We start from the raw sequence: 15,461 nt of genomic DNA, 5'->3' as shown, positions 1-15,461 counted from the left end.
CTGCGCAGGGTCTCTAAGAGAGACACCAGAGGGCCCGTCTTCTGCCCGCCGGGCACCCCTCTGCGCAGCCAGTGGCAGCTCACTCGCTGAGGCTGCCCAGGACTGTCGGAGGCGGGGCTGGGGAGGGAGAAGAGGCAGTTGTGTCTGACTCTAAAACTGGTGCCCCTGGAGTGGGGAGTGCCAGAGTCTCGGAGTCTCGTGGGAAAGGCCACGTGGGGTGGGGAGGAGGCCTTCTAGTTCCCTGCTGTGCTGAGGGTCTGGAGCCCACGGTGCCCCTTGCTGTGTTATAACCCCTCCCAGGCCTTGTCCTGTGGGGACATGAGAGGACCCCAGCCTAGTCCCTGCTTGCCTGCCTACCTCAGGCCCCCCCTGGCCTCATGCCTCCTACCTTCTGTTCTCCTGCCCTCCCAGCTTGGGCTCCACGCTGCAGAAGGAGGAGGGAGAGGAAGAATGAGGGGGGCGGAGGGAGGAAGGAGGAGGGAGCGGGAGGCAGGAGGAGGTCACTGTGGCAGCCATTGGTATGCGAAGCCCAGTCTCAGCCCCTTTGCAGCCCAGCCTCTCTGCTCAGCTCTTTAAGAATCCCTCCTCGGTGGCGGCAGCGTGGTGGTTGCCTGGCAACCCCCTCGCGCCCCGCCCCCTGCCACCGGCGCTGGCCCTTTTCCCTTCCCCCTCCTCCCACAGCTCCTCCCAGTGCCCAGCCTAGCTCAGAACCTACCAGGCCTGGCTGCTGGAAGCACCGGAGCCCATTTGGTAAGGGGCTTTGAGCGACTGCATCCAGTACCAGCCCTGGACCACAGCTCTGCCCCCCAGGGCTCAGGGAGGGGACCTTGGACTTAGGACACCCTTTCTCTTTACTCCCCTGCCCCTGGAGCACCTAGGCCAGCAGCTGAGGGCAGGTGAGGGGTCCCAGAAGATGCCATCTGTTTCTTTGGCCCCAGCTCTGCAGCCCCAGGACTCTGGGAGAGGAAACCTGGGCTCAGGGCACCCCACCTCAGACTCTCCCACCTCGACCTGCCCGCTCCAGGGCACCATCAGTGGCCTCAGCTGCCTGAAGATATTGGAGTCTGTTGGGGGACAGAGACAACCCAAGGGGAAGGGCAGGGGCTGCCTGAGTTCCCAGTGGGGTGGGGAGTGGTGACCTGCTGCGGTCGGTTGAGCTGGGTGCTGGGCTGTGGGGGAGACCAAGGCCATAAAGCAGCTCACCCTGGGGCAGAGGAATGGGAGGGGGAGATGAGGGGGCTACAGAGCTTGGAGCCCCTGCAACAGGAGTCTGGCAGCCGGCAGAAGAGGCACAGTGACAGGGTGGGGGGATCCCCAGTAGAGGTCTCTGAGGCACCAATCTCAGAACCTCTTGTATCCCTGACCTTGGGCAGTCATGGGGACCAGGCCCCCTGGCTTTTTTTTTTGAGATGGAGTTTCGCTTTTGTTGCCCAGGCTGGAGTGCAGTGGTGCGATCTCAGCTCGCTGCAACCTCCGCCTCCTGGGTTCAAGCAATTCTCCTGCCTCAGCCTCCTCAGTAGCTGGGATTACAGGCTTCCACCACCACGGACAGCTTATATTTTTTATTTTTAGTAGAGACAGGGTTTTGCCATGTTGGGCAGGCTGGTCTCAAACTCCCAACCTCAGGTGATCTGTCCGCCTCGGCCTCCCAAAGTGCTGGGACTGCAGGCGTGAGCCACTGCACCCAGCCTCCCCAATGTCTTGGGGCTGCCACCCTCTCTTTGGATCAGGCCCCACCTGTCACTCCCAATGGCAGCCCCTTCCTCACGGTCCCGGGCTCCAGCCCTCATCAGTTTCCACCTGCCACAGACTTCTACGCCGATCAGAAAGCCCAGACTCTCTCCTGGAGACCCTTCCCAACCTGCCCTGCACAGCTGGCCTTGCCCCCTCCCCCTCTCAGACACATGCCCAAGAACTGCTCGCATCCAGCTCTCCCTGTCCTGGCCCTGGCTGGTGTCCCCATGGGGCCGTCTTTCAGGACATGGTTCACATCTCCTTCCTGAACTTGGATGTGTGTAACAGGTGAATGATAGCTGGAGTCAAGGAAGGTTTAAATCACTGCAAAAAGCATATCCTCTGCTGGGAATGATGGCTGGGAAGGGAGGGAGCCAGGAGAGGCAACCCTGGGTGTCTGGAAGGGATGAGGCAGGGGAGGTGATGTCACTGGTGGGAAGGCAAGGAAGCTCCCAAGGGAAGGAGGGGCCCAGGAGAGAAACCTGGGCACCAAAGCCTCAGTCCTGCTCAGGCTGGGGGCTGACTGGCTGACAGGTGGAACCACTGCCCAGCCGGGTGACAGTCCGGCCTCTGCCCAGGCCTGTGTTCCCACCCTCTCTGGAGTCTGTCTCCCCACCCACCCAGGGGCAGCTGGTGAGACCTGATCTCCCCTGTCATGTCCCCTTCACCCCCTAAACTTATACCCAGACTCTACCCACTCCCCAGTAGCTGCATGTGATCTGGCCCCCCAGAACCCCAGGACCCATCATCTCCAGGCAATTCTCAGTTTTGTGAATCATGGCTGGCCTTGGGACAACTTGTCATTGTTGCCTTGAAGGACTCCGTCAGCCTGATGCACTTATTCACCAGTGCCTGACCATGCTGTCCCCACATCCTGGCACTGTAGCAGGGGTTGGGGACATGCAGGAACCCAAATAGGCCCGGCTGTGCCCTCAAGGTGCTCACAGTCCGGTGGAGAGATGAATACTAACAGAACGCTCAGGACTGGACACAGACGCCTGTGATTCTAAGTCCTGCAACTATTGTATGTACTCTCCAGGAAGCAAACACACCGCCAGAGAGAAAATCAGCCACACCCAGATCTTATAGACGCGGACATGCTGGCAGGTAGATGAAAAACCCAATCATTGAAATCATAAGTGGTCGGGCGTGGTGGCTCATGCCTGTCATCCCAGCACTTTGGGAGGTTGAGGTGGGTAGATCACCTGTCAGGAGTTCAAGACCCGCCTGACCAATATGGTGAAATCCCATCTCTACTAAAAATACAAAAATTAGCTACTCAGGAGGCTGAGACAGGAGAATCTCTTGAACCTGGGAGGTGGAGGTAGCAGTGAGCCGAGATTGTGCCACTGTACTCCAGCCTGGATGACAGAGTAAGACTCCGTCTCAAAAAAAAAAAAAAAAAAAAAAAAAATTATAAGCAATCACCAATGAGCTAAGTGCTACAAAACAGAAGTGGAGGAAGGAGACAGAAGAAGGTGACCTAATCGGGAAGGTGGGGTTAGAAGCTAAGCGTGGTGGTGTGCACCTGGAATTCCAGCTACTCAGGAGGCTGAGGCGGGAGCATCGCTTGAGCTGAGGAGCTCGAATCCAGCCTGTTCTACATTGTAGGTCTTACTGTTTTCTCTTTTTTTTTTTTTTTTTTTTTTTGAGACAGAGTCTTGCTCTGTCACCCAGGCTGGAATGCAATGGTGCGATCTTGGCTCACCGCAACCTCTGCCTCCCAGGTTGAAGTGAATTTCCCTGCCTCAGCCTCCCGAGTAGCTGGGATTACAGGCGCCCACCACCATGCCGGCTAATTTTTGTATTTGTAGTAGAGATGGAGTTTCACCATATTGGTCAGGCTGGTCTTGAACTCCTGACCTCAGGTAATCTGCCTGTCTCGGCCTCCCAAAGTGCTGGGATTACAGGGGTGAGCCACCATACCCAGCCAATCCTGTATCTTAAAAAATAAAAAAAAAAAGAAATGTGGGTGGGGATGTGGGGCTTAGGGAGGCCTCTCTGATGACAGGTTGGCCAAGCCCCGGCTGGTGAGGAGGAGTTGGTTAGGACTGGAGAGGCAGAAGCATGCAGGGAAAACACCTGTTTCAGGGCCTGGGGGCAGGAGCCTGCTGAGGGTAGGGGTGAGGCCAAGGATGGAGGCAGGCACTGGTGCAGGGCTGGAGGGGGTGCTCCTGTCCTGGCTGCAGCCTCCCCAGGGCCAGTGACCTGATCTTCCTTGCTCCCCTCCCTGCTCCCAGCACCAGCCCGAGGGGTGCTGACTTCCCCCCTCCTTGCTTTGTTCCTTCTGTGCCCGCTCCTTGGGGGACCTTCTCTGGGACCTTTCTCCTGGGCTGCAGGTCTTGCTCTCTGGCTCTCCCTGAAGCTCTGTGCCAGGCCCCACCCTCCCAGTCCTGGACCTTATGCTTCACGGGAAGAAGCCCCAGCCCTCCGTGTTGTGCATAATGGTGGGAGTTAGAAGTTGGATCAGAGAAGGTGCTAGAACTTTCTTTTTTCTTTTTTCTTTTTTTGAGACAGAGTTTCATTCTTGTCACCCAGGCTGGAGTGCAGTGGCACATTCTCAGCTCACTGCAACCTCTGCCTCCTGGGTTCAAGTGATTTTCCTGCCTCAGCCTCCTGAGTACCTGAGATTGCAGGTGCGCGCCACCACGCCTGGCTAATTTTTGTATTTCTAGTAGAGACGGAGTTTCACCATGTTGGCCAGGATGGTCTCGATCTCTTGACCTCATGATCTACCCACCTTAGCCTCCCAAAGTGCTGGGATTACAGGTGTGACCTACCATGACCGGCTGGAGCTTTCTGAGGAGAGCTGGTGTGCTAGCCAGGTGTCCCTAAAGTGGCGCACACAGCTTGCCTACCCACAGGCATGTCCATTCATTTGTGCCAACATCCCAGAGCACACTGGGGCATCACTGGGGCCCCGGGCTGGGAGTCCACCCCTCCATGAAGGTGATGCCAGGCTGGGGCCTGTGGTGAAGGCTGAGGCCAGGGTTGTGCCCTCTGAACATCTGCTCTTTGTTCTTGCCTTGGTGCCAACCCCTGACCACTGCCTCAGGATGGCTTCATGCCTGGATGCCTAGCACAGAGCCTGGGGCTAAGGGTCCCTGGTGATGCCCACGGACCCCCTCGAGAGTCAAGTCACCTCCTTCCCTGCCCCCAGCTGAGAAAAGGCCCAAGTGAAGCCCAGGGTGGCACAGCTTTAGTTGACCACAGTCTAATGATGGGGAGTGGTATCGTTACAGCGCTTCACAGTACACAAAGTGCTTTCCTCCTGGGACCTCACTGGACTCTCGCTAGCTCTAGGAGGTCTAAGATGGCCCCGTTAAGATTAGGAAATGTAGGCACAGCAAGGCTGGGATGGTGCCAGGGCCCATGGCTGGTGAGTTGCAGGATGGTGAGCAGGACCCAGATTTATGGGCTCCAGAGAGGGTAGATGGTGGCTGGAGAGCAAGGATGCTTCAGGCAGTGCCAGGGTGACCTTGGCTGCCTGGTGGTAGGGCCCATCGCACCAGGCTGCGTGGGTTACTGCCGCCCGGGAGCCGGGGAGCTGGGGCTTGGCGAGCTCAAGGTTGAACCTACAAATCATCGCTGGGGGACTTGAGCTGCCCTTGCGGCTGAGCGCATCCCCCATGAGTGCCCAGCAGGGACTAGCTCAGTCCTCCGGGCCCAGGCCACACTGCCTTTACCAGTCACCTGTGTCCTCCTAGAGCCCACAGCTCGCCGGGGCTCGGCAAGGGATTGCTGACGGAACAGCGATCTTTGACTCTCAGACCACTGTCCACTTCCTGGAATGACACTGCCTCGTGGTGCCCTACTCCTTCCCAGATAAAGTCCAGGCTCTCCAGGTTTGTCTAAGACCCTGCACACCCGGCCTGGCTGCCACCAGCCACCTCATCTTCCACCATGGCCCCCTCCAACCAAGAATTCCTGAGCCTCAAAGCCAAGACTCTTTCACATCAGAGCCTCTGTGAACTTCTGCTGTCTGCGTGGAACACTCCTTCTGACCCTCCAAGACCCAGGTCAGGAGCTACCTGGGTCTCCCTGGGGAAGCTGATGACAAGATCGACTTGGCCCTATGTCTTAGGGTCAGGAGGTAATACCTGTTTCAGCAAGATCTTGCTAAGCCATAACTGTCTAGGTGCCTAGCCCCCATGCTGGAGTTCCAGCTTTGCCAGGGCGAGATGCAGCAGGGCCTGAGTCACTTCTGGCCCCTAGTACCTCAAATCGCACCTGGCATATGGTGGACTTCCAGCTGTATCCCCTAAACTATGTATGCACAGCCACCAGGCATGACTGAGCAGGTTATTCCATCAGCTCTATGGAATATCGTGCAGCTGTTAAAAACACAATTATGATGATGATTTGTGTCTTTTTTCTTTTTTGAGATGGGAGTTTCGCTCTTGTTGCCCAGGCTGGAGTGCAATGGCTCAATCTCAGCTCACTGCAACCTCTGCCTCCTGCGTTCAGTGATTCTCCTGCCTCAGCCTCCCGAGTAGCTGGGACTACAGGCACGCGCCACCATGCCCGACTAATTTTGTATTTTTTAGTAGAGACTGGGTTTCTCCGTGTTGATCAGGCTGGTCTCGAACTCCTGACCTCTGGTGATCCTCCCACCTCAGCCTCCCAAAACCAAAACATTGGGATTACAGGCATGAGCCACCGCGCCCAGCCTGATTTGTGTCTTTTTTTTAGGGACAAGGTTGCCCAGGCTGGAGTGTAGCGGCAGGATCATAGCTCACTGCAGCCTCGACCTCCTGAGCTCAAGGATCCTCTCGCCTCGGCCTCCTGAGTAGCTGGGACTACAGGTGCCTTACTAATTTTTTTAAAATTATTTTTTGTAGAGACAGAGACTCTCTATGTTGCCCAGGCTGGTCTCAAACTCCTGGCCTCAAGCAATCATCCCACCAGAACCTCCCAAAGCTCTGGGGTTACAGGTGTGAACCACCGTGCCTGGCTCGAAGATGAAATCTAAGTGTAACATGTCAAAGAGAGCTACATTCATACAATCCATTCCACTGCGAGGCACTGAGTGCCCGTGCTCTGTGCCAGCTCAGTGGCTTGGCAGGGGGGTGACAGGGATAGAAAGGGGTCTCTCCTGTAAGGCGTTTGGTTCAGAAGAGGAGGAAGGCTTGAACGTAATTCCTGCGCCACATGCCAAGGACTGTGATGGAGACATGACGGACCCCGGGGCCGCGGGTCCATCTGGGGGTCTGGGGAGGCGGAACCGAAAACACAGCTCTGTAAAAATTACAGCCGTCTCTGCATGGACAAGCCTGGAAGGGAGCAGAGGAACGGAAGCTGTTGACGCCACAGGGCGGTGGCATTGTGGGTGATTTTTCTTTCTTTTATTGTTGGTATAATGCTGTTTGGGTAATAAATAAAAATTGGGAGGAAAAAATAGCTGTTTGGTGAATTGAGTAGAATTCGGGAGAAGGAAGAAAGGGAGTTAAGGGGAGGGAAATCCGGAAGGGAGAGGTGAGGAGGGAGAGGCAGGTAGGGCAAAGACAGGGCGTGCAGAGCGCACAGAGGCTTCAGCCTCAGGCTAGGCTCCAGTCTACCCCCAGGCTGGGCGAAAGAGAGATGGGTTGGCACAGGGAAAGCATGGGGAGAAGGGCAGGAGTCTCTGTGGGGGGACCCTCCCCAGGTGGATCTGGGAGGGCATCCCAGAGGGGAGATGGCCTCCAGGCCTCGATGGACAGCACAGAGCAGGGCTATCAGAGGGTCTCCCAGCCAGACCATGGGCAGTCTGAGGGTGGATCAGGAGCAGTGGGGTCCTGGTGGGCACTCTGGGCAGGCTTGGGACTCACTCAGAGCAGCCACTGACAGTTGCGGAGGTCTGGCCAGGCTGGGTATATAGGACAGTCTCTTACTTAGTGTCCCAGAGAATGCCAAGGGCACTGGGACTTTCAGTCTAAGAGGAGGCTGGTCTAAACACTCCTCACCTGACCCAGATGTCATACCACAGACAGGGACATCTCCCCAGTCTCTAATGGGTGCCAGGCACTGGCCTAGCCACCCTCCCCTTCAAGGTCTTCTTCATCTCTCACAGCAACCCTTGATCTAGGTAGCAACCCTCCCATTTCACAATCCAGGACACTGAGGCTGGGACAGGTTCAGCAACTTGGCCAAGGTCACAGTCAGCTGGGGACGGGAAGGGGCGCTGGCACGGGAAGGGGTGCCCCGTTAGCAGCTGGGAGGGGCACTGCTGGGGAGCTCCCCGGTGTTTACAGCACGCGGCAGATGAGGGAGTCCGCTCAGGGAAGGGGTGCCAGGCAGGAGGAAGGGGTTACCTTGGCATGCAGAGTAGGCAGTGGGTACCTGTTTGTGAATGAATGCATGGGTGCACGGATGAATGAATGAATGGATGGATGGAGGGATGAATGAGTGGGTGCAGAGAGGAGGGTGTTGGGGAGGCGGCGCGTGAGCGAGAACCCCTTTCTCCCCCGCCTGTGCGCTGGAGGCTGGCTTTGGGAGCCTCCCTCCCCCAACTCCCAGAGGGGCCGGCTCCCCTCCCCGCCCTCCCCGCAGCCAGTTTAGCCGAGGGCGGAGGGGGCCACGACAGAGGCCATTCCTCCCCAGCTTCGCCAGAGTCCCCGCACGGCAGCACAGCCTCCCGCTCCGGGTCTCGCCGGCCAGTGCGCAGCGCGGCGCCCCCGCCCCCGCCGCCTCCTCCCCGCCCGCTGCCTCCCCCTCTTCCTCCCCTCCCTCCCCGCTCCGCGCCTGCACGCACGGCCCCCGCCTCCGCCGCCGCGAGGGAGAGGCGGCCGCACAGCCTGGTTCCCCGCGCCCTGCTCGCCGCCGCCGCCGCCGCCACCACCTCCGCTCGCGCGGGCACCACCACTAACCTCCGCTCCACTGAGCGCACCCGCCTGGGTGCACCCCCCCCCGGCACTCCTCCCGCGGCTCTGCCGGGCGCCCGAGCCGGGCAAATGCGCCGCCGCGCGCCCCCCGCTCCGGGCCCGCCACAGTGCTCTGCCGCGCGCCGGGGGGCTCCTCTCCTGGGCCCCCCTAGGCGCCCTCCGGCTCCGGTTCCCGCCCGCTCCTTGGAATAACCCCTGAGGCTCCAGCCGTCACCGCAAAGTTTCCCGAGGAGACCCGCCTCCCCGGGCCGCTGCGCAGGTAGGGCGGGCTGCACCGGGCGGGGGTCGGGGTCCGCGCGTCTGGGACTGGGCGTGGGGACGGGGCGCTGGGGCGGGGGCCGGGGCCACCGAGGCTCCGCGGGGTCAGGCAGCCTGGCTTTGTCCCAGAGCGGCGGGAGTCAGAATAGGCAGCCTTTGGTATTTGGGGTGGGGGTCCCTGAGTCAAGAGCCAAGCGTTGGTGGCGGTGGCGCTAGCCCCACCGCGGGGAGGCGCGGGGTGCGCGGCCAGCGGCTCTGCTCTCCCGAGCCGAGGCTGGAAAGGGCGGGGGCTCAGCTGGAGCTCTAGCCCAAGCCCTTGCTGTGCCCCCATGGAGGGGGCCCGGCCCATGGGGGGCGTCAGGCGGTCATGTGGGTCCCAGCTCCCGCTCTCATGAACCAGAGGAGGGCGCGCGGCCAGGGACAGCCGGCCGGCCCGGGCGCCGCGCTCCCGTCCCCAGCAGCCGCGTGAGTCACGGTTGGAGCGAGGTTTTATTTTTAAAACGACTTCAAGGGGGGCATGAGCAGCCTCCAACTTCCCTCCCTTTGCGCGCTGTGGACTGTCAGCCCTGAGCTGGGCAGGGGCTGGGGCCGTGCACCTGGCGGCCGGAACGGTGAGACCACAGTGTCCGGGCGGGGGGGCGGCGGGCACCCCCCCATCCCCCAGCTCTGAAGACTAGGAGGCAACCCAGTGGCGCACGCCCCTCCTTGCAGGCACAGGAGGCCCCCGGGAGAAGGCTTGGGAGTGTTGTCGCCCAGCTGCAGGGAACCGTGGCGGATCAGAGCTCCCCGAGGAGGAGAAAGTTGTGGAGCAGGGACACCAGGGAGCTGCCACAGCCTTCCTGTTGGCCCCGGGAGGCTTTCGAGGCTCTCCAGGGTGGGCAGCTTTGAGAGAATACAGCCCAGCTGGGGTGTGCCAGGCCCCCGAGGCCCAAGCCAGAGCTCTGATGTGAATCAATACTGCCAAGGCTGGGAACAGGTCAGGGGTGGCTGAGACCAGCCTTGCCTCACCGCAGCCCCTACGCCTTCTGGTTGGATGGAAACCAGCCCCTCCGCATCCCCTCCCCAGGCGGCTCAGGAGTTAGGAAGGAGGCTGCCTGTGGGGAGACCCACGATGCCACTGTGGAGGGATGTGGCTGGGGCACCCCATCTCTGCCCGGTGGCCGTTGGAGAGGCAGCTGCGCTCTGGGGCTCCCGGCTCCGGTTTCTGGAGTCTAAAGCTACCGCATCTCTTCTGCCAGCCCCAGGAGGAGAGGCGCCGACATCACCTGTCAGCTGGTGCTGACTCCGTGGGCGACTGCTTAGGGCTTCCTCTGAAGGTTTAAAATGGAAATGGCCTGAGCTGATGGGGCCAGTGCCTGGGAGGGGACGCTTGCTGCCCAGCAGTGAGGGGACCCTGGTAGGTGTGAGGGGCAGGAAGAGCTGAGGGCTGTCCCTGGCCCCATGTTCTTACCAACAGAGACTGGACACTCTTCAGTAAAAAGCACCCCGACCCCAGCATGGAGGCTCCACAGCCCACGCCAGAGGCAGCTGTGCCTGCCGCACCTCACTAGATCTGAGCAGCACACTCTTTTATTGGTGCCTCTCCTGCTCTGTGCCTCAGTTTCCCTTGTTGGTAAAATGGGGTTGATAGTGCCACCTACCTAGCCTGAGCTGGGGGCTGATTTGTAAGTGCATTTGACACATGTTGTGACTGGTTCTATTCCGGGACTGGAGGGTTCTCAAGGGCTGAGGGTACCTGCAGGGACTTTGGAGGGTCGGGGAGTCGGATCCTCCTGCCCTGCCATTGTGCTGTCATTGGGCTTCGTCCTCACGCTGGCCCTCAGCTGCAGTGCCCTCTCTGTGCCTCCTCCTCCCTACCTCCCAGGCCTCCCGTGAAAGCCCCTGGGAGATCTGCCCAGCCTGTTTCTAAGGAGGTGGTGGGGAGGGGGTGTTGCCACCCCACCATGTCACCCGCTGCCAGGGCTTGTACCCAGGAGGGCGCTGGCTCACAGGACTCAGCTCTGTGCAGATGGAGGCCTGGTGGCTGAGCCTGTGTTGCACTGGCTGGTTGACCCTGGGCCTCCAGCTTCCCCTCTGGGACCGGCTTCCTTGCCTGAGCAGGGGGTTACAGCAGTTGCCCCCCAGAGGATATCTGGGTGCTCTGCGTGTGGGCGAGCAGGGAAGGGTGGTGCACAGCTCACCGTGAAGTTGGCTGAGAGAAGGACTGGGGCTCTCGTCGGCCCTGACCTTTCGGCCGTTGAGGGACTGAGAGGCAGGCATAAAGCCCAGAGGCCAGTGAGGGGCAGCTGTCAAGTGGCTGCTCTGGTGCTGGGGCAGGAGGCCTCTGGGGTCAGCTGGGCACAGCCATCTCTCTCCAGCCAGGGGGCTAGCAGCCCCCTCCCCAGCCAGCCAGACATCCCCAGAATCAGGGCTGGGCCTGGCCTGATCTCAGAGACGGGGCCTGTCTGGGACTGTGTGGGGTCTGGCTGTGCTGGCCCATCTGCTCTAGAGTCTGGTAGCAACCTGCTCATCCCTGTTGATTGTGTTCCTGGGACCCTAGAATGCCATTGCAGGGTCCTAAGGACTTCCGGTTCCTGGGGAGGGCTTTTCTACCTGGCCTGCTGACCTTCGGCAAGTGACCCGACTTCCTCATCTGCAGAGACACCCCTTTGAGACGATGCATGCGGTTTCTAGCACAGAGTTCCTGCCTAACAATGTGGGGCTCTGCCTGGTCTGCACCCTGGGTTCACTGTGGGCCAACAGCTTTCAGCTTCGTCAGGCTTTGGGGTAGCAGGGAGGATTGATATGGCCCCATCCCCTGCAGGCAGGGGCCATCTTCTCTGGCACCAGGTCCAAGTGGCAGTGGGAAATGCCCCAGAGCAAGAGGGAGCGGGAGGGCCTCCAGCATGGGGTGTGTGAGGCGTGCCGGCAAGCGAGTATGGGTGGACGAGAGGGGGTGTGGGCATGGCAAGGGTGCTGACTGCCTTCGGTGGGGTTGGGGGTGAGTGCCCCGGGGGGTAGCTTTCCGTGCTCACTGGCACAGCAGAGCGCCAGTGCTCTGGGAGGCCCAGCCTTAGGCTCTGGCTGCTGGCCTTGTTGAACTGCCCTCTGCGTGTGTCTGTGGTCAGGGGTGGGCAGTCCCCTCCCTGGAACCTGTGCTGTCCTCCTGGAGAACGAAGTTCAGGCTCTGCCTGGACCACAAGGCAAGTGCATTCTGTCCTCTGCCATGGGACAGTGACCCTGAGAGGGCTAGGGCTGTGGTGTGGGCAGAAAGGATGGTGGGGAGGATGCAGGGGAAAAGACAGCGCCTGTTCTGCCCTCCTTCCCTGGACAGCCTGCCTGGCGTTCCCTGGCAGCAGCTGGAGCCACTGAGGGCTCCACGGAGCGGCTGTGTTTGTGCAGGCCTGTGTCTGCCTGTTTGCCGTCACTCGAGGCCCCCAGAGCACCGCTGCTCCCCAGGGTCAGCAGCTCTGCAGATGATGTCAGGGTTTGGGGGCCTCTCCTTGCTTTGTGGAGGTTGTTTGCTGGATTCCTGCAGCCCTGGGTTTTAAATTGCCACCCTGCAGAGCTGGGGGCCAGCAAGGGTGTGGGAGGGCGCTGGGATAGATGGGTGGGAGTCTGAGGCTGAAGCCAAGGAGGATGAATGAGGTGGCCCACCAGTGCTCCCCTGGCACCCCTGGCTTCCTGGCTCTTCTGTTTTCCCTTCCCTCACTCCTTCCCTCCTTTCCTGCTCATTTGTTCTTGAGATAATTATTGAGCTTTAGTTCTTGCCAGGCACAGTGCTGGGCTCTGGGACAAAAGTGAGGAGCAAAAGTAGTGGGTGTCTTGCCCTCAGGGCGCTTCCAGTAGCTGTGGTGTCAGACATCAGTCAGACCTCCCTCCCCGTGAAGCCTTGGGTCCGAGGGTGCAAAGTGCTGAGGTCAGGTAAAAGAGGGGCCTACTGGGAGGTGAGGCTGAGGGGAACTTCCCAGGGAAGGGGGTGCTTGAGTTAAGATGTGAAGCGTGAGCTGGAGCTGGGGAAGGGCGGGGACAGAAACCAGGGCCTGGAGGGTAGATGGACTAGAGGGCTGCAGGGAGACCCTGTGGCCGCAGGGCCGAGGGGCTGGAGGCCCTGGCTGGTGCGGGGCCGGTGGGCTATTTCCCTGGGTCTCTGCCGGCCCGTTCACCTCTGATCTTTCTGGCCTCCTGGGTCTGCCTAAGGTACCATCTGCCTGTCCTTGTAGGGGGTCTCTGGGAGAGTGGTCTTCCTAGGCCTGGGATGCCAGGTCCCCTTTTCCTGAGAGCTGTGTGTTCACCTGCATAGACCGGCTGCCCCAGCATCTGATGGGCTGTGAAGGACAAATGTGGGCTTGTTGATGTTGGGGGCGGTAGCCCTGGGTGGACCGAGAGCTATTAGTAATGAAGGAGACTCCACAGAAATCCTCCCCAACCCTGAATGTTCCCGATGCAGGCAGAGGGAGAAGGGAGCGAAGGCCCTGTGTCCTGGAGAGCCCCGGACCCGGCTGTATGGGGCTGAGCTAGCCACTAGGGGACACTGCCTCCCAGGCAGATTGCAGGACCCAGGCATCCGACGCCCCGGCCAGGCCCCAGAGGCCGCAGGCTCTGCAGCAAGGGGTGTCCTCATGGGCAGCCGGGGTCTCTGGTCTGGCTGGCGGGAGGCAGTGGCCAGGCTGGCTGGGGATGGCTCATACTTAATTAAAACTGGGATTGAAACGGGGGTCACGGGGCGCTAGCCCTGGCCATTCCTGCCCGCGCTGCTCTCTAGAGGCAGCTCCGTGGCAGTATTTTTTTTCGCTCTCCTTTCCCTCCTTCTGCCTGAATTAATCGCTGGCACCAGATTACAACAGATTTAGCAAACTGTAAAAAACAGAGAGAGCATGAGCGAGAGAGGAAGAGAGAAAAGAAAGGAGGGAATGCCTTCCGTGAGGAGCCAGCGTTTATCTCCAGAAGCAAATTGCTCTTGTTGAACCGTTCCTGTCGCCCCCCATTCCTCCCCGCCTCTGTGATGCCTGGGAAATGCTGCTTGGGAAAATGTCCTCCAAAATGCCGCTGGGTGCCGGAGCCAGGGGGGCTTTTCCTGGGGGAGGTCTGCCAGGGGCTGCGGGGCGAGGAGAGCTCAGTGGGGTGTGGAGGGTGCCCAGGGCTGCTCTGGAGGGTGTGTGTGGGGGACATCTGGCTGGTTCCTAGTGGTGGCAGGGCTGGGGACCAGGGGGTCAGAGGCCTGGTGAGAGGCAGGGATGGCTGAGGGCAGGGTCTGTCCATGGGGTTCCTTTCAGCAGCCTGAGGGCCTGGTGCTGGGCCCAGCGCATGGCAGGGCTTGGTGTAGGCAGAGCGAGCGAACAGAGGAATGAATGGAAAATGGGATGCAGCCGGGACTGAAGAACCGCCCCGGAAGCTGGCGTGGGCAGCAGTGAGGGTCCCGTCTGCCCATCGGGAGTCCTAGGGACAAAATCCGAGGAGGGAGCCGTCTCCAGCGACACAGCATCTTGGGTCCTGACCCAGTCCGACTCCTCTCTGGTGAGACCACAGGGGCCTGGCTTTGGTTCAGGGAATCTGGCTGCTATGGGGTGGTCGTCTAGCCTTGGGGACAGGCCAGGCTGCAAAGGGTCACGGAGTCTGACCTCAAGGCTGAGGGTGCCCCATCCAGTTAAAGCACAGGAGTGAGATTCGGTGGGCGAGAGCCCCCGGGCTCCTAGGCTGGGCTGGGCTGGCCCGCCCTGAGTGGGGACTTAGGTTCTGTGTGGGGCAGTGAGAGGCCCCCTTCCTTCTTCATCCACTCACTCTCTTGGCAGCAGCCACAGTGGGCCAGGCCCGGAGCTGACCACAGGGGAGGTGGTGGCGGCCCAGTCCAGTGGGGCCAGGTCGGGAGGGAGATAGATGTGCACCATGCTCACGCCTCTGGGAGCGCACATGCGCCTGCATGCTCACACTCTTGCACACACAGGCTCGCTCCTAACCCGCGTCCCTCCCGGCCTTCCCTGAGCCAGCCCGAGCCAGGCTCCGAGGTGAATGAAGCCCACATCCCACCACCACCTCTGGAAGCTGCCTGGAGGAAGGGACTGAAGTGGCCGCCCTACCCTTCCCGCTCAGTCTCCCTTCCTGCCCCCAGACAGTGGTCATCTGTTGCCCAGGCCTGGGCCCCTCTCTGGGGAACGGGTGGGTGCAAAGGAATGAGAAGTGGGAGTGACGGCCCCCTCCCTAAGCCCTGCTCCAATGGCAGAGGCCCTGTGATGGCCAGCCCTGTGGCTAACCTTTGACCCCAGGGAGCCCACAGTCAGGTGGGCACTGGGTGGGGCTGCCCCCCAGCCAGCTGATTCCAGGCCTGTGGGGGTCCTAGAAGCCCTTCCCTGCCTTACTGGGGCTGCACGCCTTCTCAGCTGCCCACCAGTCCCGGGGAGATAGACCATACACACTCTCCTCACCCCCAGTCACAGTGGGGCTTTCCATGCCTCAGTTTCCCCACTACTTCTGGACAAGGAGTTGGACCACTAGGCCCCCAGCAGCTGCCACTCAGAGCAGCACCGTGGCTGTGAGCCCTGAGACCCCCCACCAGGTTAAGGCTAGCCAGAGGGGCTGGGTAGTGCTACACCCCAGCTTCCAGGGGCTTCTGGCTTGACAAGCTCTGCCGGG

At 60.5% G+C, this 15,461-nt stretch overlaps 2 protein-coding genes across 6 annotated transcripts in view; one reads left to right on the top strand and one right to left on the bottom strand.

Annotated features, from left to right (window-relative positions):
- MACROD1 (mono-ADP ribosylhydrolase 1) overlaps window positions 1-15,461 on the bottom strand; it is a 170,855-nt gene that overhangs the window by 29,205 nt on the left and 126,189 nt on the right. The window lies entirely within an intron of this gene.
- FLRT1 (fibronectin leucine rich transmembrane protein 1) overlaps window positions 8,664-15,461 on the top strand; it is an 80,773-nt gene continuing 73,975 nt past the window's right edge. The window contains exon 1 of the mRNA XM_032283012.1: window positions 8,664-8,853. The gene's annotated coding sequence lies outside the window, so the exon portion shown is untranslated. The remainder of the gene's footprint in view (window positions 8,854-15,461) is intronic.

The sequence above is a fragment of the Sapajus apella genome, unplaced genomic scaffold, assembly GCF_009761245.1.
Source record: "Sapajus apella isolate SASKATOON/1434 unplaced genomic scaffold, GSC_monkey_1.0 scaffold14, whole genome shotgun sequence".
NCBI lineage: Eukaryota > Metazoa > Chordata > Mammalia > Primates > Cebidae > Sapajus > Sapajus apella.
This window is presented reverse-complemented; position numbering and strand designations above follow the sequence as displayed.